Source organism: Solanum pennellii, chromosome 5 (genome assembly GCF_001406875.1).
Source record: "Solanum pennellii chromosome 5, SPENNV200".
Classification (NCBI taxonomy): domain Eukaryota; kingdom Viridiplantae; phylum Streptophyta; class Magnoliopsida; order Solanales; family Solanaceae; genus Solanum; species Solanum pennellii.
In genome coordinates this window covers 51,420,435-51,444,550 of record NC_028641.1, presented here as the reverse complement: position 1 = coordinate 51,444,550, position 24,116 = coordinate 51,420,435, and the positions used below count along the sequence as shown (strand labels likewise).

Here is a 24,116-nt window from a genome sequence, read left to right as displayed (position 1 = left end):
TATTATGTCTATTATGTTTGCTATTTCTTGAATTTTCTCAATAAAAAGGGAAAAATTACCTAAATATTTTCAAATATTTCCTACCATTTAAAAAAATTACAAAAATCTCTACTCTATTATTCTCAGATACATCACATGATGTATCGATCAGATACAACACTTAAAGCGATGTATAGGAACATACCCTATATATGTTGATATTAACAGTTAATTGCATCTGATACAATTATTAGACATGTATCTCATACAATAATAAGATCTATGTTGATATGAATAAATGTATATTAAGGATTTATGGAGTACTCAAATACATGAAATATCAATAATATTTCTTAAGTAAAGCATTTTAAGAAGTTATAAGACAACCAATTTAACCTAAAATTAGGCAACTTCTGTCGTCAAAGATGGAAGAAAGACTTAATTCCTTATGATATATCGATCCAAATTTTCTCATGGCTTCCTATTAAGTCTTTAATGTGTTTTAGGCGTTTTGAAATGTCATAATTCAATTGTGTTGGAACCAAATTTTGTGGATCTTCATTTATCTAAGTATTCTAAGATCAATGGTGGTGATACTAAGTGGATTGCATGCGTAGACGACGTTTGTTACATTATAGAAGATCATCATGATGAAGAAGATGGAAATGCTACTAAGTATCATCAAATTGGCAATTTTAGTAAGTTGTATGATTGAATTATTAACTTTCGTTTATATTATAATTATCCTTTTGAGTCTGACAATGGTTTGTTTTGTATATGCGATCTGAAGTATATTGCCATTTGCAATCCCACTACTAGAGAAGTAAGATTTCTTCCTGATGCTCCTCACGAGGGCGAGTACTTTATTTTTTCTTTAGGTTTTGAGCCTGAAGAAAACAAGTTTAAATTTGTTGGGACTATTTAATCAAGAGCATGCATTTTCACTTTAGGCATAGATAAATCATGGAGAGAAATGGTTAAATATGATGAACATGGTTTTTCTATTGTGGGATACATATCTGGAATTTGCATTAGTGGGATTATCTATCGGGTTAGCCTTGATCAGGACTATTGTATAGTTGTGTTTGATGTTGAATCAGAAATTTTCATAAGCATCACAATGTCGATTGAATTACGTCGTAGATTCAGTGATTGTATAATGTGCTAGTTGAAAATTTGGAATAATGAATTATTGTGATTATTGGTTTAGTAACGACATTTACCTATGAATTTTTTATGAAGACGAAGAATGGAAATTACATGAGATACTTTATTTTTCTTTAGAAAGGGAATCTAATGAGTTTTACTTTCATCCGTTTATGAATTACGATTCACAAGTATGGTGCTGAAGAAATTGTATTTGCAATACACATTACATCAAGAAGTCTTGATAATGTTATTGGTTTTTATTTTTATGATATGAAGAATAAGAGTTGGAGACAGTTTGAGGTTCAAGAATTTCCTGTCCAGATTGGAAGTATATTAACTTTTAGTGAAACTCTCTTCTCTGTGGAAAATATTGCTAGTGTTCATCAACAAGAAAATTATATTTGAATTATAAATTGCTTTTATATGTAAAAGGTTATAGTGGATAGCTATATTGTAATATAGAAGCTTATTTTGTGGGAATTAATGTAATATATGGTGTGCTTTTTGTTTAGTGTTAATTTGGGTATTTCAATTACGTGATCATATATACAAATGAATCATGTTTGCTGAAGTTTGCAGTTGGATGTTGGAGATCTAGAGAATAGGGAACCTATGTTGTTAGCCCTAACAATAAATATCTTTTCCAATCTGCAAATCTTGAAGGCCTTGTATTTTATATAGCTTCAAGTACAAATCCAAAAATGAACCATATCTCATTTTAGTCAAGGTTGCAGGAATTAAAAAGAAGTTGCTCTAAGTGATGAACATAAATAACTATCGAAAGATTATTGCTCCCTTGTTACAAAGGAAGGAAGAAGAACTTCGAGGCTACAAGATGTTCATTGTAGTTATTGCAGCTGTCTATTGCCACAGTCATCTCAAAGTGATGAAGAAGGCTAAAGTTCTCCTGAGTTCTATATTATTCATTAGATGTTTCATTACATAAGGTCTATATACAAATAAAGTGGGAAAATTACAACCACATAATAACAAAAATATCTCACACTAAACTATGTATATACGTGGCTCACTAACTACTACTCATTTTTAATCAAAAGACTTATCTACTACAAAAATAACTACAATCTAGGAGTTCTAGAGATATCTTAATTTCCTAACAGTCCTCCGTAAGATTTTTCATTGAAACTCCTTGCAACATCCTTCGAAACTCAAACTTGTTGGATGAAAGATCCTTAGTTAGAATATCAGCTTGTATGTTGCTCTTCACAACTACAATGCACAAAATCAATTTCATTATCGCTCCTCGAGCCTCCAGTCTAGACGTGACCGACACTCGAGAACTATCGTTGTCCCCCAAGAGAACCCTTGACCTGCCTAACTACTTAGCGGAAGACTTACTCAAGTAAAATAGGAAATCCAACTACCAAAAGTTAACTCATAATGTCTATATACAACATAACTCAATGAAAGTTTGAAATTGCATGAATAAACATAAGTATTTGACTCAAAGTCTCAGAACATCAAAAAAGAAAATAGAAAAAAGATACTCCTCAACTACTGTCTATGAAGCCTTTAAATACTATGATAGATTTTGGGACAAGACTCACGACATCTTAACAAAGCAAAATATAAGGATGTGGAGCCCAGCAGTAGCAAAAACACTCACAAAAAAAGCTAGTTGGAGTGCTAATGGTATCAACGAACCTCTAATTGATGACCTTGAATACCTGTATCTGCATCATAAAAAGATGCTGATCAAATGACGTCAGTACATTGAATATACGAGAATGCAAGGGGAACACTTTAAGAAACAAAGTTGGACCGATAACTGGGGAAGACATACTCACCTCAACTCCACTCCACTATGAAACAAATAATAAAAGATGTGATATTAAAACCTTTTTACATAGTAAATGTCAACTTGAATGTATAAAAATACAATAACGTACTCCTTACTCTTATTTGGGAGATATTCTCTAACCAACAACATCACTATGAGATACGTGATGATACAACGTCTCACCCATGCTGCCAGAACTGTCCTATACCTTGTTGGGGTGTGGAACACCTCAACTAAGTTGATCCACTAAGTTATGGTTAAAGGAAATAATGAATCATCTAAAAAGTATGATCATTTACCCATGTTGGCATACCTGATTTATGAGGATTTTAAGTTGTCTAAACTCATTCATATATCGGTGCGTAATACTACTACCAATAATATATATGATATTTTGGTGATATGTCCTCGAAACGTTTTCTCCAAAGTCATTTCGAAACCATTTATAAGGACCTGGGGAAAAATTCGTAGCATTAGGGATAGTTAACATAAATTAAACGATTTTATCATTTTGTCGTGTGTTAGCCATGTTTTTTTTTTGGTCAAATGGATTAGGGGAACTTCCTTTTCAAAAACATTATAGAACCATCCGTAATGACCTTGGTAATAGTTCTTCCATGGTCCACTCCACTTTTTTTTTAGCATTTTGTGGCCACTTAATAGGATTTAGGCAGTTTTCTAAATTTTTCATGTGTTAGCCTATGTATTTTCGGGTGATATGTCTTCTAGGATATTTTATTCCAAAACTTTTATACAATCATCCGTAAGGACCTAGAGAACAATTCCTATAGCCTGACCATGATCCAATCCACATTTTTAGCATTTAGAAGACACTCAACAAAAACTATGTGATTTTTGTAGGGTTTTTTTTTGTGCGTGATAGCCCATTATTTTTTGGTGATACGACTTTCGAACACTTTTATTCTTGAAGACCTTCAAAAAACATCTGTAAGGACCTTAGGAACAATTCATACAGCTTCACTATGATCCACTCCACTTTTTTAGCATTTGGGGACACTCAACAAGAATCGAGTGGTTTTCTCAATTTTTCGTATCTGTTTGGTCATACGAGTTCTAGGAACTTTTGTCAAAAACCTTTACGGAACCATTTGTAAGGACCTCGTAAGAAATTCCTAAAGCCTCACCATGATCCACTCCATTTTTTTAGCATTTGGGGAACGTTAAAAAAGAACTAGGTGATTTTCTCAGTTTTTCATGTATTTGGTCATATGGGTTCTAGGCACTTTTTTTTGAAACCTTTATAGAACCATTGTTAAAGATATGAGAAAATAATTCATTTAGCTTCACAATGATCCGCACCACTTTTTAAAATTTAGGTGATTTTATCAATTTTTCTTGTGTGTTAGCATATTGACTTTTTGGTGATATAACTATCACGAACTTTTTATTCCAAATATTTACAAAATCATCCGTAAGAACCTGGATAACGATAAATATAGTATGACCATGATTCATGCCACTTTTTTAGCATTTAGGGGCCATTCAACAGAAATTTTATATAATTTTCTCAGTTTTTCATGTGTAGGCTAATATTTTATGATATGGCTTCTAGGAACTATTAACCACCTTTTTAGATTTTAGGGGCCACTCATTAGAAATTAAGCAATTTAATCCCAAGAATTGTTTGGCGACATGATTCCATACACTTCATTTCAAAAAGTTATAAAGAATTAGCTAGCCATAATGACCTAGGTAATAATTCATATAGCTTCAAAAATTGAACGGTTTTCTCAATTTTTCGTGTATGTTAGCTTATTGATTTTTGTTGATATGGCTTCTGAGTGTTTTTTCCCAAACCTTTACGAAACTATAGGTAAGGACTTGGAATGATTCCTATAGTCTCACCAATATTCAGCCTCCACTTTTTAACATTTAAGGGATACTAAACAAGATTTAGGTAATTTTATTAATTTTTCGTGTGTGTTAGATCATAAATTTTTTGGTTATATTATTTTCAAAAACATTTTATTTGAAAACTCTACTGAATCATTCGTAAGGACCTGAGAAACAATTTCTATAGCCTCACCATGATACATGCTACTTTTAATAGCATTTAGGGGCCACTTACATGGAATTAGGTCATTTTTTAAGTTTTTTTTGTGTGTTAGTCCATTATTTTTTTGGGGTGATACGACTTCTAGGAACCTTTTCTAGAAACATTTACATAACAGTACGAAAGTACATGGGAAAATTTTATAGAGGATTGACATTATTTATGCCACTTTTTTAGCATTTAGGATGCAATCAAGAGAAATTAGACAATTTTTTACGTTTTTCATGTGTATTAACCCATAATTTTTTTGTAATATGACTTTCGAACACTTGTTTTGAAAAAACACTTACAAAACTATCCCTATGGACCCGAAAAACAATTTCTATAGATTCACTATGATCCACGCCCTCTTTTTGGATTTAGGGGCCACTCAAGAGGAATTAGGCATATTTTCTTAACTTTTCCCATATGTTAGCCAATGGACTTTTCGGTGATATTGTTTTGAGAAGATATTTTTTCAATACTATTATAGAATATTTCATAAGTACCTCGGAAACAATTCATATAGCCTCACCATATTCCACACAATTTTTTTAGGGACATTAAACAGAAACTAAATGATTTTTCTCAATTTCTTTTGTGTATTATTTCTAAGCCTGGCAACAAAACCGGTAGCTATCGGATACCGATCCGGTTCCCTTCCGGTTTATCCCGGTATGGGCCGGTTATGTCCTGTTCTAGGATAGGTAACGGGATCGAAATCGATTTCTACCGGTTAGTCCCGGTTTCGGTAAATCCCGGTCCGATTCCGGTTCCGGTCCGGTCCGATCCCGATTCGGTTTGGTGCGATCCCGGTTTGGTTCGGTCCGGTCCGGTCCGATCCGGTCCAGTTAATTAATTTTTTTTTAAAAAAAATTAACCGTTTTTTAGAGTCGTTGGGTAACGGCTAGTGGGCCCCCCCAGGGGCTCTTTCCCCATTTTTTCAGTCAATTACACCCCCACTCCCCTCAAATTTTTTTAATACCCCAAAGTTTACAAAAGTACAATTTAACACTTTTTTTTACTTATAAATACCCCTAAACTTTCATTCTTTTAAATCGCAAATTCATTAAACAATCTTCTATTATCTCAACTCTCAACTCTCTACTTCTCTAATATCTAATCTCTTAAAATTTCAAGAAATTCTTGTTTTGCCGTTTTGGTCTTTAAAAATTGGATTTGGAGCTTTAAAATTCAACTTTAATTTCCACTTTTGACTTTCGGCAGTCATAAACGTCTACTTTTTTATGTAGACGTTCGGTACATTCGTTCCAACTTATAATTTACATTTCATTTATATTGCAAGAATTATTTATTTATTTTGTGATTAATTATTTATTTGTATTATATTTTTCGTATTATATATAATCTACTTACTTTAATATATGAATATGGATTCTGGTAAAAATGTTGTTCAAAAAGGAAAAGAAAAAAAAAGTGCAATTGAGCATGTTCAAAATATGTTTAACTCTACATCCTCCAATAATCCAAAAACCAATAATTCTTCTAGATCTAAAACTAAAAAATCTACTATAGTAAGAATGAATATTGAAGATTATACATATGTTAATGATACTGTTTTTAATATTAATAGTTTTTCTGGATTAGATCGTTATCATGAACATTTACAACGTCAGTTTGGTAATTTTGATGATGAATTGCCTCGAGATGATGAAAATGATAATGACATTGATGATTATATTGACACACCTAATTTTGATTGAATGATGAAACGGAGACACCTACGGCTACTAATACTCCCAGTCCCGCTCCTAGTCCTGCTCCCTTTCGTTGTCCTGCCCCTGTTCCTCCGTAAATCCTAGACATAAGGTAGAACGTGCAAAAAGATCGGTTGTGTGACAATTTATGACACAAAATGAAGATAAAACACAAGCTATTTGTAATAAATGTAAAAATAGATTAAATCATAAAATTGTTGGTAAATCCAATTGGACGGGACATTTGAGTAATCATTTAATGTCTTTTTATAAAAATGAATTTTTTCATGCTAAAGCGGTAGCCGAAGCTAAAAAGAACGGTACCCCCCTTCCTGAAAATATAGGAGTAGGTGTCTCTAACACGGTACAAATACAATTGAATCCTTATAATGTTTCTGGCTCTAGTTTATCCCGTTCATATATTAGAGAAAAAGATCTTGAAGAACTAGCTTAAATGATGGTTGTTATGGGTTTTCCATTTAGGTTTGCTGATATTTTCGGTTTTATACATTATATTCAAATTGTATATAGTCCACATTTTAAAGGTTTTGCTATAAATACAATAAAAAGAAAAAGTTACATTTGATTATCAAGCACAACATTCTCAAAATCTTCGTTGTTTATTGTATTATAATAATTGTAAAATAGCTATTACTTCTGATATGGGTCGTATATAAATGGTAACGATTATCTGAATGTTACTTCACATTGGATTGATGGAAATTGGATTTTGCAAAAAAGAATTTTAGGTTATAACTATTGTCAGATGCAAAAAAACCGGTTGTTATATGGCTCAAACTATTTTAGATACTTTACAAAGCTATTGAATATGTGATAAAATAAGTAGTATAACCTTAGATAATGCTTCTAATAATAATGTTGTTGTTGGATTGTTAAAACCTACTCTTTGTCCTATTTCTGGTGATGATTATCAGATTAGGTGTACTGCACACATATATAATTTAATTGTTAGAGATGGCATACAAATGTATGATAATGCTTGCAGGAAAGTTGAAAATGCATGTCATTTTATATTTAAATGTCAAGTTAAGTCTAGGCGTAGAGATTTTCAAAATCGTTGTTTGGAATATAATCTTCCACCTAGAAAAATTCCAAAAACAATGTCTACTAGATGAAATTCTTTATATGAAATGCTTGTAGTCGCTTATGAATATAGAAAACCCTTAGAAATGGTTTGGAAAGCTCATAATTCAGATATGTCATATAGACTCGATAATAGTGATTGGCATGACATATATGAACTCATAGATTTTTTAAAAGTTTTTTACAACACTACCAAAAGAATATCTGTACTTTATTGTCGCATCAATTTGTACTGTTGCGCCTGATATTTGTATTATTTCTTCTAAATTTTATAAATTTCAAAGTATACCAAGATTTCAAGAAACTATTCAAAAAATGATTGAAAAATTTTAAAAATATTATATTCCTATTCCTCAAATTTATTTAACCGCTTGTTTGTTAAACCCTCATTACAAAGATGTAGGTGCATCAAGGATGGTTGATAAAAATATTTTGACCTGGATATTAATAGTGAATCAGATAAACTTCCTAGTTGTCAAGAAGTTAAAGATAGCATAAAATTTGAAGCTACAAAATTGTATGACTTATATAATTCTAATATAAATTTATCAAGTAATCAAGAACCTGAAACATCTAGGAATAGACTTAATGAAGATAATATTGATGCTTATTTAGATTCTTATCTTGAGTTTCTCACTATAATAGAAATGATTTTAATGTATATCTTAATAAAAAAACAGAATCTACTAAAGATGTTCTAGCATGGTGGAGAAATGTGACAAAGGATTTCCAAAACTTCAACCGATGACTCGAGATATATTAGTTATTCAAGCATCGTCAGTAGCTTTGGAAGGTGTTTTAGTGCAGCAAGGTTTCATATTGGAGATCATAGGCATTCACTAGCAGCAGATAGCTTGCAGATATCGGTATTATTTAGAGATTGGATTAATTCCGAGAGAAGAAATTTGGTTCATGAATCACTACCGACCAAATTTCAAAGTGACGTTGATGAAATAATGGAAGATTATAGTGACGACGGGATCGAAGCAATGGAAGATTTATCTATTCAACCAATTCCCGATCACGTTACTATAGAAATGTTAAATAACTTAAGAAAGGATCTCTATCGTAGCACCGACTATTAGTATGAGAATGATAATCGACATCTAATTTAAACAGAACCCTTCCTAGAAGGTGGCAGCGTAGATTAGATTTTTTAATACTCTACTAATATTTTTTTAAATCACATTTTACTATCAAATTAATATTAACAAAAGTCTAGGCTATTCGCCTTAATTTTTTTATTATCGTATTAAATTTTATTTTTATTATTGTGAAATTTTAAATTTTCAATCTTTTAAACTATGAAAATTTAAAATACAAACTTCTAAAGTTTCAAAATTTAATTTTCTAACTTTAAAAATTTGAATTTTAAATTTTCAAACTTTAAAAGTTATAAAAATTTAAAACTCAAACTTTTAAAGTTTGAAAATTTCAAACTTTAAAAATTTGAATTTGAAATTTAAATTTTCAAACTTTAAAACTTTGAAATTTATTTTCAAATTTTTAAACTTTGAAAATTTAAACTAATAATATAAATTTTCAAATTTATATAATATATATTATATTCAAACTTTCAAACTTTAAACTTTAAGTCTTTAAAATTTAAAGTTTTACAAACTTTCAAAACTTGATGTTTATGAAGTATAAATAATTACCTTGAAAATTATAATTTTTTAATTTTAAAAAAATAATTTTTAATTGATTTTAATTAAAAAAATTATTTTCTTAATTTTTTTTAAAGAAAACCGTTCAAATCCCGGATACCGATCCAGTTTCATACCGGTTCCCTGGAGGACCGGGACGGAAAAAGGGGAAAATCTCAAAACTAGCGCTACAGTTCCGTCCCGGTTCCGATACGGTTCCGGCTAATGGATCCCGATTCCGTGCTAGTTCCGGTAACTACCGATCCGGCAGTCCCGGTACCGATACCGCCGCCACCCATAGTTATTTCATGGATTTAGCACATTTTCCACCTAAATCGTCATAGAATTATTTTTAAGGACATGATGATTTTTCTCTATTAGATGATTTTCTCACTAATAGAGACTACTCAACCTGAATTAGTCGATTTTTTTTAATTTTCGTGTGGTAGCCATTGAATTTTAAGGTGATATGACTTTCAAACTCAATGAAAATTAAGCAATCTTTTTAATTTTTCATGTGTGTTAGTCTATCAATATTTTTGGTGTTACAGATTTGGAACACTTTTTGTCATAACATTTAATGACCACGTGAAAAGTCTTATTTAGCCTCACTATGATCTACATAACTTTTTTTAGTATCTAGGGGTTACTCAACCTGAATTAGTCGATTTTTCTTAATTTTGGTGTGTTAGCCATTGAATTTGTAGGTGATATGACTTTCAAAAAATTTTCCAAAACCTTTACAGACCCATCTATAATAATCTAGGAACAATTCATATAGTCTTACCAAAATCCTCATCATTTTTTAGCATTTAGGAGCCAGTCGATAGGTATATGCAATTTTCTCTGTTTTGTGTGTGTGTTAGACCATGACTTTTTTGGTGATATGGTTTCCAGACACTTTTTTCTTATTTTTTTATAGAACCATCCGTAAGGACATGGAGAAAATTCCTATAGACTCACCATGATTCACTCTACTCTTTTTCGTATGTAAAGGTCACTCAATAGATATTATACGATTGTTTTTTTAGTTTTTTGTATGTGTTAACCCATGATTGTTTAGTGATAGTTTCCGGGCATATTTAATTTCAACTCTATTACAAAACCATATGTGAGGATCCGTGGAAAATTTTCTATTGTCTCATCGTGATTCACACCAGCTTTTTTAGCATTTAGAAGTCACTTAATAGGAATTAGGTGATTTACTCAATTTCTTGAGCGTGTTAGCCCACATATTTTTTGTGCTGTCCTCTAAGAATTTTTTTTCCAAATCTCTATTGTAGACTTGGGAAAAATTATTATAGCCTCACCATGACCCACACTACTCTGTTAGCATTAGGAACCACTCCACATGAATTAAGCGATTATTTGAAATATTCGTGTGTGTTAGCCCATAGATTTGTTTGTGATATGGCTTGTGAGCACCTTTTTAAAAAATCTTTACAGATCTATCCATTAGGACCTGAGAAACATTTCCCATAACCTCACCGGAGTAAACTACTCTTTTAGAATTTAGCTTCACTCAATAAAAATTAAGTGATTTCGAAATTTTTGTGTGTGGACTTATGGACTTTTTTGGTGATATGAGTGTTGGACACATTTTCTCCAAACTCTTAACATAACCACCCTTTAGGACTTGTTCATCAATTTCTATAGACTCTTTTTAATATTTAGGGGCCACTGAACAAAAATTATTGGATTTATTTAGTTGTTCGGATGCGTTTAGCCTGTAATTCTTTGGTAATATGACTTTCGGGTACATTTTTCTAACGAGAAACATCCATAAGGACCTGGGGAACAAGTCTTATAGTCTTACCATGATCGATTCAATATTTTTTTGAATTGAGGAGCTACTCAGTAGGAAATTAAGCGACTTTCTTAGTTTTTTTTTTATGTTTGTGTTAGCCCTGGATTTTTCGTCGATATGGCTTCTAGACATTTTCCCCAAATCACTGAACCATCTTTAAGGACTTGGGGAACATCTCAATGCTAGAGATAGAATTATCAGTTTAATCCTCCTCCACCTCCTGACCAACAACAATGGCGGCCTTTGAAGATCTATTCTTCTTTTAGGTAGAAAAATGTTGTGAATGTTTGGTATAACACCCCCATTAGGAATTGTTAGATGTCTAAGAATTGACAAAGTTTAGAATCAAACCTAATAGCTAACTCAATCTGCCTTGGAATGATCCGAGTCTTTTTGTCATTTCTCGCTGCAATTCCAGCCAATTCAAGAACATACAAACAATCACATATATGTAAAATTTAGTAATCACAAACCCTAGAAATTTGAAAGATAACAAAAAGAAACTTGTGAAATTCACCTCAGTTGCAAGGTATGCACGCACAACAACAAGAATACCAGAGTATTGGCACCAACACATTTGGCATACTAACCCACTTTGAGGAATTGAGTGATACAAGCCACTGAAATTGGAGACCAGCTTTGCTACTACGAGAACGAGACTTTTTTTTAAGTATTTGAATCAAGGCTTCTCCCTTTACCTATCATTGATCTTTTTCACTTCAAAATTAAAAAATATTGCTTTTTGATCTATTGAAACAAGAGACAAATGAAGCAAAAGAATTGAATTGTTGTGTGTATGTGAATTTCTAAAGAAATCTAGTTTGGTACTTATAGCCCACAGGAGTTATAACCCTGCCAATGAAAAGACATTCACAAGGATTTAACTTGTACGTCGCTGGATAAAAGAATAAATTTCCATTGCTTGAGATCACGAGAAACAAGAACACCAATAGGATTTTTATTAAAGATGAAAAACAGCATGCCGGGTTTTTCTTCAATTGGAAAGTAAGTTTGTTTAACTATATGTGAATATAAGTTTTGAGGTCATTTTTCAAATATATTCTATATATTGACTTAATTTGTCACATGCCAAGCAATTTTTTTCATAACAATATAAATTTATTGTGGTTTACTTTTCATTGTTCATCCAACAATGTAGTGAAAAGATAATCAAGATGCCCATGTTAGAAGATAAATTAGTGAGGTTCTTATAATTTAAAAATAGCCAACATGAATTATTATTGAATAATAAAAATGCATATAATATAAACACCTAATGCTACTAAAATTTATTTTACCCTAATATATGTATAGTGAAATAATGTTCTTCAAAGAAATAAAAAATTCTAACTTCCCCCTCTCATTGTATAATGAAGATCAATACCATATGCATCATGTACTTGATATTTGATCTTTGTACTAATTGATTGATTTTAAACCCATGTATTAAATTTAACCTAGTATTAAAAATAATGATTCCACTTTGATGTTTGAACTAAAATATAAATGTAATTAACAAATCTAAATTTACTATTCTTTTTCATTTTGAATAAAATTTAAATTTAATTTTCATATGATTGTTACTCTATTTTTAAATCCCTTAATACATTATTGTTACTTTATTGTTAATTTATTTTAGTTTTAAACTTTCATTAGATTGTTATGAATTTAGTAATTGTTTTAATCTATTATCAATAATATGTATATGTAATTTTATTTTGTTTATATTATTATTATATATAGAACTAATTTAAGGTACCTTGCACAATATTTGCATTTTACTTTCATTGTTCATGATATTAAATATTTTACTATGACATTAATTTTGTGGGTAAGAAACGTTTATGTTTTTCTATTTTACTTTGTCTTGCTTATGCTCTCCTCCACAAACAATTTTTTGAATGAACTTTTCCCACGTTTAATGTGAAACTATTAAGAACACTTATGTAATGCCTCATCCCATATAACCTACAAAATTTCGAGCACTGTTGCAATTATAAAATTTAAATAACAAAATATACAGATCGAACTAGTATATATAAAAAAAGAAAAACAGAAAACACTACATATATAAACCTCAAGGATTTTTGTAATTCTAAAAAATAAATAATAAAACATACAAATCGAACTACAGATAAAAAAAATACCAATAGAAATATGTAGAACTAAAGGAAGTAATTGATATGCATACCAAAAAGACACATTGACATTTTAATACCTTGACACTTGAGAAAAATGGAAAGCATTTAAATTAAAATCTTATTTTGAGGACCTTCTGCTCCAATTGTTTCAATCTTCTAATGAAATTATTAAATTATGATAAAACTTCCGAACAGTTACAGCCGTGTGGGAAGTTATAAGAGATTATTAATAATAGTAATTAAATAATAATAAATAATTACTAAAATTGATTATTAGATTTTTCAAAATTAAAAACTCTAAATATTTGTTTTACTGATTGAAAGAATTAGTTTCTCAGAGGGTATGGAATAGTAGTTTTGAGATGGTGTTTTCGAATGATAAGGTTAGTTATTTCTTAAAATTAAATTTTTTTATTTTTTTTTTAAAAAAATTTTGTAAATTTTTTTAATCACAATTGCAAATTCTTATGAAAAAATAAACTGCATTTTTTTAATTTAAAAAAAGAGTGGAAGAAATAGGATACACACACACATATATATATATACTATTTCTATTTGGCTTTTAAGATGTAAAAATGTGGTGACTATTTTTTTAAAAATAAGGTAGTTGTAGTCTTTTTCAAAATATTTTAAAATTTAACTTATTTTTAAATTCAAATTTTATTTTTCAAAACTGAATATTTAAGAAATTTTGTGGTGATGACACGTGACAATTTTTCTTCTCATATTATATACAGATAGAAGATAATACTACTATTTTATATGAAAAATATAGAGGAGATTTTAGATCTTATTTATGATGAATACAAGCTCAGATTACAAAGATCTCATCGCTTATTTTTTTTATATTGAAAAAGTGTCATTTATATTACTTTAGATCTACTCAGTACAAGTATTTTACCATAAGATTTCTAAATAAATTAAAATTGTATTTAAATTTGGGAAATTATTAATAAAGTATTCTAAGAAAAACTTTCATTTACAGTACTTTAAATATATCATGAAATTTCAAATTAAATGGAATTTATATTTCAAACATGGGAAATAGTCAATGAAGCTTGCTAACAACACTTGAGAGGTAAAAACTATAACTGCTATACACATTATAAAATGAACATATTAGAATAAAATAAAATTAGATATAAAAAACGATATGATAACAGAATCAAATTAAATAATAGACAATATTGAGTTTTTATTCTAAGCCACATAAATATCATGTCATGAAACTTGCAGAAAGAAAATCAAACGTTTTAACTATAAAATATTCTATGAATATAAGGAGATAAATAAAAGCAAACATCTTGATACTAGAGATGGAATGACCAGTATAATCCCCGTCCTCCTCCTCCTGACCAACAACAATGGAGGCCTTTGAAGTGTTATTCTTCTTTTTAGGCAGAAAAAAGTTGTGAATGTTTGGAATAACACCACCATAAGGAATCACGCATCTCTTAGAAATTGAGACAGATCATCATCAAGCATAATAGCCTGAATATGCCTTGGATTGATCCTAGTCTTTTTTTCATTCTTCCGGCCAATTCAAGCACCTCCAAACACTCACATATATATAAAATTTAGTAATCACAAACCTTAGAAAGTTGACATATCAAAAAAAGATAGGGAGAGAAGGAACTTTAGAAATTCACCTAAGTTGCAAGTACTCAAGCATAGGCAAAGAATACTGGAGCTTTGACACCAACACATTTGGCATACTTCCCCACTATGAGGAATCAAGCGATACGAGCCAATGGGAATTGGAGACCAGCTTTGTCACGAGAACGGGACTTTTTTTAGAATTTGAACCAAGGATTTTCTCTTTACTGGCCATTGGTTTTTTTCACTTAAAAAGGTAAATAAATATTTTGCTTTTTGATCTATCGAAACAAGAGGCAAATGAAGCAGAAGAATTGCACTTTTGTATGTCGATTTGAATTTCTAAATCAATTTAAGTTGAAACTTTATTTCAAATTTGGAAAATAGTTAATAATGTATTCTAAGAAAAACTTTTATTTACAGTACTTGACATCTATCATCAAATTTCAATTTAAGTTGAAATTGTATTTAAAATTTGGAAAATAGTCAATAAAGCATTTTAAGAAACACATTCATTTACTGTACTTTACATCTATCATGAAGTTTCAATTTAAGTTAAAATTCTATTTCAAAATTGGGAAATAGTTAATAAAGCTTGGTAAGAACATTTGAGAAAAAAAACTAAAAATATTATAAACATCATGAAATGAACACATCAAAATAAATAAATAAATAAATAAATAATAATAATAATAATAATAATAATAATATTAATATGATAAGTGAATCAAATCAAACAATAGATAATATAAGATCCAAGTATGTTGAGTTTTTACTCTAAGATACATAAATATCATATATCATTAAACTTGTAAAAAGATAATCAAAGGTTTTAAACTATAGAATTATAAAGTTTTCTATGGATACAAGGAGATTAATAAAAGCAAACATCGCGATGTTAGGATGGAATGATCACTGTAATCATCCTCCAGACCAATGGCAAGGACGACCTTTGAAGAACTGTTCTTCTTTTTAGGCAGAAAAATGTTGTGAATGTTTGTAATAACACCAGAATTCGGAATCGTCACATCTCCGAAAAATTGACAAAGTTTAGTATCAAACCTATTAGCTAACAAAATGTGCTAGGAATGATCTACGGCTTTTTGTCATTCCTAGCTGAAATTCCAGCCAATTCAAGCACCTACACGTTTGGAATACTTCCCAAAGAATCGAGCGATACGAGCCACTGGAATTGGAGACTGCTTTACTACTACAAGAATGAGACTTTCTTTTAGAATTTAAACCAAGGCTTGTCCCTTTACCGACATTGTTCTTTTTCACTTCAAAAGGAAAAAATAGTTTTGCTTTTTTATCTATAGAAATAAGAGACAAATGAAGAAATAGAATTGAACTGTTGCGTGTATGTGAATTTCTAAAGCAATCTGGTTTTGGTATTTGTAGCCCACGGGATTTATAACCCTGCCAATGTAGGACAATACAAGTATCAAACTTGTACACCGCTGGATTAAATAACAAATTTTCATTGCTTGAGATCACAGAAACAAGAACACCAATCGGATTTTTATTAAAGATGAAAAACAGCTTGCCCACACACTGCTTTTGTGTAAACATGAATATTAAGAGGACATTTTAGAAATATGAAATGATGCACGGATTTGTAAAAATAAAATTAAATATTATAATGATTATTAACCGCAATTGAAAAAGATAAAAGTATATGCTTTATTCTATACTAGCAACATTATTTGAAGGTTTGGTTTTTATTCAATTAGAAATTAATTTTGTTTAATTATTTATGAATACAATTTTTGAGGTACCTTCTCAAATATTTTCTATATTTAACTTGATTTTCACACATATCAAGCAATTTTTTTTCATAACAATATAGAACTTATTGTGTTTTACTTTTCATCGTTCATCACACTATAGTAAAATTATAATCAAGATGCCCATGTTAGAAGATAAATGAGTGAGGTTCCTATCGTATATATAATACTACTTCTTAATATCAAAAAAAGAGAAAGGAGATTATAAAACTTATTTATCATGGATTACAAATATTTCATCTCTTATAATTTATTTATACAAAAAAATTCATTTACATTAATCTAGATCTACTCACTAAAAGTATTTTACTAATTTTAAAACATTTGAAACTGTATTTCAAATTTGGAAATTTGTTAATAAAGCATTCTATGAAAAACATTCATTTACTGTACTTTAGATCAGTCATGAAATTTCAAATTAAATTCAAATTCTATTTTAAATTTTGCAAATAGTTAATAAAGCTTGCTAAGATCACATGAAAGTAAAAAACTAAAACTATTGTACACATCATGTAATAAATAACAATAGAAAATATTAAATGATATGATAACTGAAGCTAATGAAACAATAGGTAATACTAAGATCCAAATATTTTGATTTTTTGTCCTAAGACACATAAATGTCACATGCCATAAAATTTGCAAAAAGAAAATCAAAGGTTTTATACTATAGAAGTGTAAAATTTTCTATGAATACAAGGAGATTAATAAAAGCAAACATCACGATGCTAGCAATGGAATGATCAGTCTAATCCTCCTCCTCCTAAGTAGCATTAACAACGGCCTTTGAAGTGCTACTGTTGTTGTTAGGCAGAAAAATTTGGTGAATTCTTTGAATAACACCAACATTAGGAATGGTCACATCTCTAAGAAATTGATTCAACTCTTTATCAAACCTAATAGCTAGCTGAATGTACCTTGGAATTATCCGAGTCTTTTTGTCATTCCTCGCTACAATTCCAGCAAATTCAAGGACCTACAAGAAATCTCATATGTGGAAAACTTAGTAATCACAAACCCTAGAAATTTGTCATATAAAAAATAGAGAGAGAAGGACCTTCTGAAATTCACCTCAACTGCTAGATACTCAAGCACAACAGAAGGAATACCGGTGCTTTGGCACTAACACATTCGACATACTTCTAGACATTGTGGAATCTGGAAATACCAGCCACTGGAAATTGGAGGCCAGATTTGTTACTACGTGATCTTCTTTTAGCATTTGAACCAAGATTTTTCCCTTTACCGTACATTGATCTTTTTCACTACAATTTTTTTTTTTTGCTTTTTGATCTATAGAAACAAGAGACAAATGAAGCAGAAGAATTGAACTGTTGTGTGTGTATGTGAAATCCTAAAGCAATCTCGCATTAGTATTTATAACTCACATGAGTTATAACCCAGCCAATGAGTTTAACGACCCAAATATCTTTAATCAAAAAGGGCTAAAATATGCAAAAAAAAATAATATGGACAATGTCCTTCTACAACGGGACAGATGCCACTGGCACGGTGGCTGCAGTGCAACTTATCCCGCTGCAGCGGGATCAGCGAGGCCGAACCTGAAATTACGAGAAATCCTTATTTTCCATCATTTCAAAAATAACATATAAGTTGTAAATTACCCTATAAACCCCAAAAAAGTTACTTCAAGCTTGGGAAAAAGGAGAAAGAGCTTTCTAGTATGGGGATGACAATATCTTGCGAGATCTTAGCCGTAATCACTGTACTGAATCCAAAAAAGCTGGAAAAGAGATCATACTTCATATAAGTTTCTTGGTGACCATGTAGGTTAGGTTTTTATGCATTGAGAAGTTGTTAATAGGTGTTTATCATGTAATATATAAAATTAATAATGAGAGATGTGTGTGGACCTTTGTGCACCAAGTGAATTCAGTGAAAGATTTCGATGATACAACATCTTTGGGGTTAGTGCTTAAGGTAGAGATATTGATGATTACTCAAGTGTTCTTTGTTGTTTTCTTGAGTAATTCATATGTTAAACAAGGGCATACAGTAGAAGGGGATGAATTTCGGTGTATGCTAGTTTTAACCTATCGAAGTAACCCGTTGTTGAATGTTTAGTAAATTAGGTCTTAAAAACCTGAAGGACGAACCCTAATAAAGAACTAGGGCTAAACTTGGCTTCTGATGTGATAGGAATCGATGGTAAAGATAGTAGGAGATGGTTATAATTTCATGATTGTGTGATGTATGCACGTTCTTGTTCGTTATGATACTTGTATGTATATGAATGTTGCAATACTAATCATGTTGTTGAAATCAAGATAGATAAAGAATATATTTATTAAATCATGATGTAAATGTATGATCTTTATGATGTACTTGTGATTGGGATTGTGGTGTGTGATTCGGGATCATATTGCCACGTTTCGACAAGTTAACTTGGATGGGATTTCCACATTCTTGCATTAATATTGGATCGGGTTGCTTTGTTCTCGCACAACTACGGTATCAGATTACCACATTCTGAAAAGCTAACAGGGATCGGGTACCACGCCGGTGCACTAACAGTTTGAGTTTGGGTTCTGTGAGAGGACTAACTAGTTGTGATAAGTTGAAGTAAAAAACATGTTATAGTTCGGTATTCTGATGTGGTTATACTTGGGATTATTGCATTCTTATATAAGGATGACTTAGTGTAGGTGGAAAAAAGATCCCATTGAAATGGTGCTAAAAGATGTCAGAGAAATCATGGAAAGTGAAAAAGTACCCAGAAAATCTTTAGCCAGGTTCTTGTCCCGTCTAGCCACTGCAATGGATTTTTTCCACTGGCGCGGTGGCTCTGCAACTGGATTACTCCACTAAAGCGGGATAGAGAGGGACATAACCAAGCCAAAAATCCCTAGTCTTCCCTATTTTCAAATAACAACCCGAAATGGATCCGAATCAGTCCCTTTGAAACCTAAACTAGTGTTCAACAACAGTAGTAACTAAAAATCAATCAATATTTTTAAAACGGGCTACTCAGACAACCAAAAATGAGAATCCGAGTTCTATAAAAACTTAGTACTATCAAGGGATAAAAATAAAACCAGTTATTCAAAATAAAAATATTCATAACTAAAAAGAAAGAAACCCAATAAAGGACTCTCAGGCTAGGGGGTGTCCACGTTAGATTCCATGTCCTCGGGGAGCTCCAAGCCGGCACAGGCCACGTTCAATGTTGGAAACTGTGAGAAGTCCCTCGATTCTAGCTGGGGAGTATCCTTGCCCAAGGCCACGCAAGTGAAGATGACCTTAATAGTCTTCCACATTTGAGCCATCAAACGATCCCTCTCCATGCCCTTCTTCCTCTCTTGGCGCAGCTGGCAGTGGAGAAACTCCACCTCGAGGGCGGTGCTATGGAAAATTGGAGTGAAGTTACCATATGCACTCCTCATATTTTTCCATACCGTCTTCTTTTTCCATACCGTCTCCAGGCCTATCTCGACTCCTTCACCTTTGAGGGGGTCCTCACCATCCAAATCTGCGGCTGCGATGCTACTGCTAACTTTTCTCGTCCTCCTTCTCTTGATTTTAGAAACAAAACATGCTCGAACTAACAGGGGGCGAACGGGGGGGGGGGGATCCATGGGTAGTACCTCATAAGCATCGAACAAGGATACCCGTGCCCGCTTGCACAGGGAAGCAATCAAACCAGTAAGGAAGAACACCTTGTTGTTGCCCAATAAAACATTTTCCACTCAGAGATGATCTGCTCCCCCTCATTGAGCTGAAAGCCCTGTATAGCGCATGCCACCACCGAAGCCCGAGGATAAGTGACGTCAGTGCGGTTGCTTGACGAGAAAATTCTCCTAGATACCAAGTGTAGCCACCACTTAGCATCCGGTGTATAGTCAACACTAGTGAGGCGCTCTGTTGTAGCAAGTAAACCTGATCCCATTTCACAATATCCACAATAGTGTTCCATAGCTAGTCTAGATCCATCTCCCTAAGCTTTTAATCGAACGCCAGGTTTTGAAGCTTTGGCATTTCCAACACCTCATTGATGGTAGTAGCATTTAATGGAATGTCAACTCTCGAATGCGAATAACTGAATATGGGTCATCCCAGCGTACAGTGGGGTGGATGACATAGAACTCCTTCACCTAGATAGAGCGGTCGTCTAGGGGAGTCTCAATCAATAGAAGCTACCCGAACTCGACCAATCGGGCACAAAATGTGGTAACTTTCTCCTCTACCTTGTGAAGTGCCATCGCCCTCTAACAGCAAAAACCTATAGTACGATAACCTGATGCCTCTCCTGGCTAGAGGCATTGGGAAACCGATTTAAAAGTGTGTTATCTTCGTTTTTGCCATCCATTTTAGAGAAGTTGTGAAAACATTAATGAGTTTGGATAGAATAGACAAAGTAGAGAAGCCAAAAATGAAAAATAGAATTACTTTTAGGAAAAATTGAGCCACCTACTAGTCTGGGCTATCCCGCTACATCGACAATCATCCCGATGTAGTGGGATCATGCAGGCCGCTACAACGGTTTTCATTTAGGACAAAATCCAGACACAAATATGGCATCTTTTCATCCTGAAATCCCTGTTTTATCAATTTTTCAGCAGATCATAGTATATTAACTATCCTAGAATACGAATTAACAAGTATTTCAATTAAGTAAACCCTAAATTGTGTCCAAATTTGAGTTTATCTTAAGATGAATTTTCAACTTTCCCCACCCGTTTTTCTATAAATTTAATCTTGTTCTTACGGAATCCTAATGCCCGGGACGTTTGTTGAACGTTAGGGATGTACGGGAAGTAACCATGCTATGAAATTCTAATACTTTAGCAACCTAGTTCAATTTTCTAAAATAACTACCCAAAACCCATTCAGATTAGATTATTAAATTATCATGAAATCGCTCTAATCAAGTAGGGATGTAATGTCAAGGAAAAATAACAATAAATTATATTAATTTCGATAATTTGAAAGAGAGTGTTGGGGAGTGGTTTGAGAGGAAGTTGAATAAGAAAGAAATGGAAATGACGGAAACAATTCCATTTTTCCTCTTAAACTTCCCCGATCTCCCGTTGCAGCGGCAGACCTGCCGCTCCAGCGGGTAGGGCTTGCAAGAATTTTAGACTTTGTTTATTTCGACCCTCGCGTGATTCTTGATAAACTATTTTTGATTGGAAGCCTCGTATTTCTTCCAGGTAATGCATTTTAACCCTCCAATTCTAGCGTGCGTATATCCATTTTTGGTGTCGAATCATTAGAGGTCGCAAATTTTAATCATTTCGTATAGGAGTCGTTTCACTAGCAGGGAGCTTTCTTAAATGAGAACATGTGATGATCGGACCCTAGTCATTCGGGAATGAATGATTAGTAAATTGGTATCTATTAGAAGGGAAAAAGTCCACAAAAAAACATAGACACTGTCCCGCTACGATGGGACAGATGCCGCTGGGGCGTCGGCACTGCTAATACAGGATCAGCGAGGCGGAACCCAAAATTTTGAGATATCCTTATTTTCTATATTTCCAAAAATAATATATAGGTCGTAAATTACCCTAGAAATCCCAAAAAAGTTACTTAAAGCTTGGGAAAGAAGAAGAAGGAGCTTTCTAGCTTGGGGATGGCGAAATATTGCGAGATCTTGGAGAAATTCACCATCGAGAATCTGAAAAAACTTGAAAAGAGATCATACTTCGAACAAATTGCTTGGCGCCCAGGTATGGTAGGTTTATAAGCATTGAGTAGTTGTAAATTTGTTCCTATCATGTAATATATGAAATTAATAAATGAGAGATATGAATGGACCTTTGTGCACCGAGTGATATCCGTGAAATATTTCAATGATACAACGTATTTGGGGTTAGTGCTTAAGGTAGATATATATATTATTGGTCAAGTGTTCGTATTTATTTTCTTGAGTAGAATTCCTTTGTTAAACAAGGGTATCCGGTAGAAGGGGATGAAATTTAGTGTATGCTAGATTTAATCTATCGAAGTTACCCGTTGTTGAATGTTTAATAATTTAGGTCTTAAAAACCCTAAGGATGAACCCTAATGGAGAACTAGCGCTGAACTCGGCTTCTCGTGTGATAGGAATCTATGGGAATGACAGTAGGTGATGGTTGTGAATTCATAATTGTGTGATGTACGCATGTTCTTGCTTCATTAAGATACTTGTATGTATGTGAATGTCGCAATATTGACCATGTCATTGGAATCGAGATAGATGAAGAATATATCCATGAAATCATGATGTAAATGTGTGATCTTGATCATGTAGTTATGATTGTGATTGTGGTGTGTGATTGGGAATCGATTTCCACGTTCCATCAGGCTAACTAGGGCCAAATTTCCACATTCAGGCATAAATATTAGATCACGTTGCCAAATTCTGGAAAAACTATAGGATCGCATAGCCACGTTCTTGCAAGCGAACTGGGATTGGATACCACACCGGTGCACTAATAGTTTGAGTTTGGGTTCCGTGAGAGGAACAACTATTTGTGATAAGAGGAAGGGAAAAACATGTTATATTTCGATATTGTAATGTGGTTATACTTGTGAGGATTGCGTTCTTATCTAAGGATGAACTAGTGTAGATGGAAACATGGGTATGTACATGAGTGAGGTGTGATGTGTATGTATCTTGAAAGTTGTACTTGTTTGGAAGGATTGAATTCTCGAGGTGTTTGTTAAGTAGCACATGTTGGAACTAGGATAGCTCTTGAGATTGAGGTAAGGAGGAACTTTATGGTTTAGGGTAGATAAAGTTGTGATGCTTTAAGAATATGAAAGGATTGATTGGTAAAAAAAGATGTAAGTAGTGGTTGGGATCATCGAATGTGGTTAGAAATTCTTAGGCTACAACTTAATAAGAGTGGAAATGTTAGCAGTTGGGAAAGAAATTGGTTAGTAGTTTGAGTGTTGTTACAATTTAAGAATGTTCTAAGAAAGGGGAAAGGGTGGAGAAATGAGTGGTACTTGCATGATCCTATTAATCTTTTCCTATATTATGATGTGGGCATCGGATTGACCGATGATGCCTACCAGTACGTGTGATTGTACTAATACTACTCTTGCTATGTTTTTTGACATAGGAGTGGTGATGTTTCACTACGTAAAGACGACGAATTCCTCTAGAAGCTTTGACTCTTCCTTCCACGTGGTGGTAGCTGTGTGATAATTAATTATTGTCCATCGTTATTTGTAGTAGCTCATGCACCTGTGTCACGACCCAAAATCGAGCCGCGACTGGCACCCACACTTACCCTCCTATGTGAGCGAACCAACCAATCTAAATCCTAACATTTCAATTTAATATCAACAGAAAGTAATGCGGAAGACTTAAACTCATTAATAAAA

The 24,116-nt window shown here is 32.4% G+C and overlaps 3 pseudogenes; all 3 read right to left on the bottom strand.

The window, feature by feature from the left end:
• Positions 1 to 2,333: 2,333 nt before the first annotated feature.
• On the bottom strand, positions 2,334 to 15,229 carry LOC107019573 (annotated as a pseudogene).
• A 2,315-nt stretch (positions 15,230 to 17,544) lies between these two features.
• Positions 17,545 to 18,034, bottom strand: LOC107019953 (annotated as a pseudogene).
• Positions 18,035 to 19,900: 1,866 nt separating this feature from the next.
• Positions 19,901 to 24,116, bottom strand: part of LOC107019572 — a 39,550-nt pseudogene continuing 35,334 nt past the window's right edge.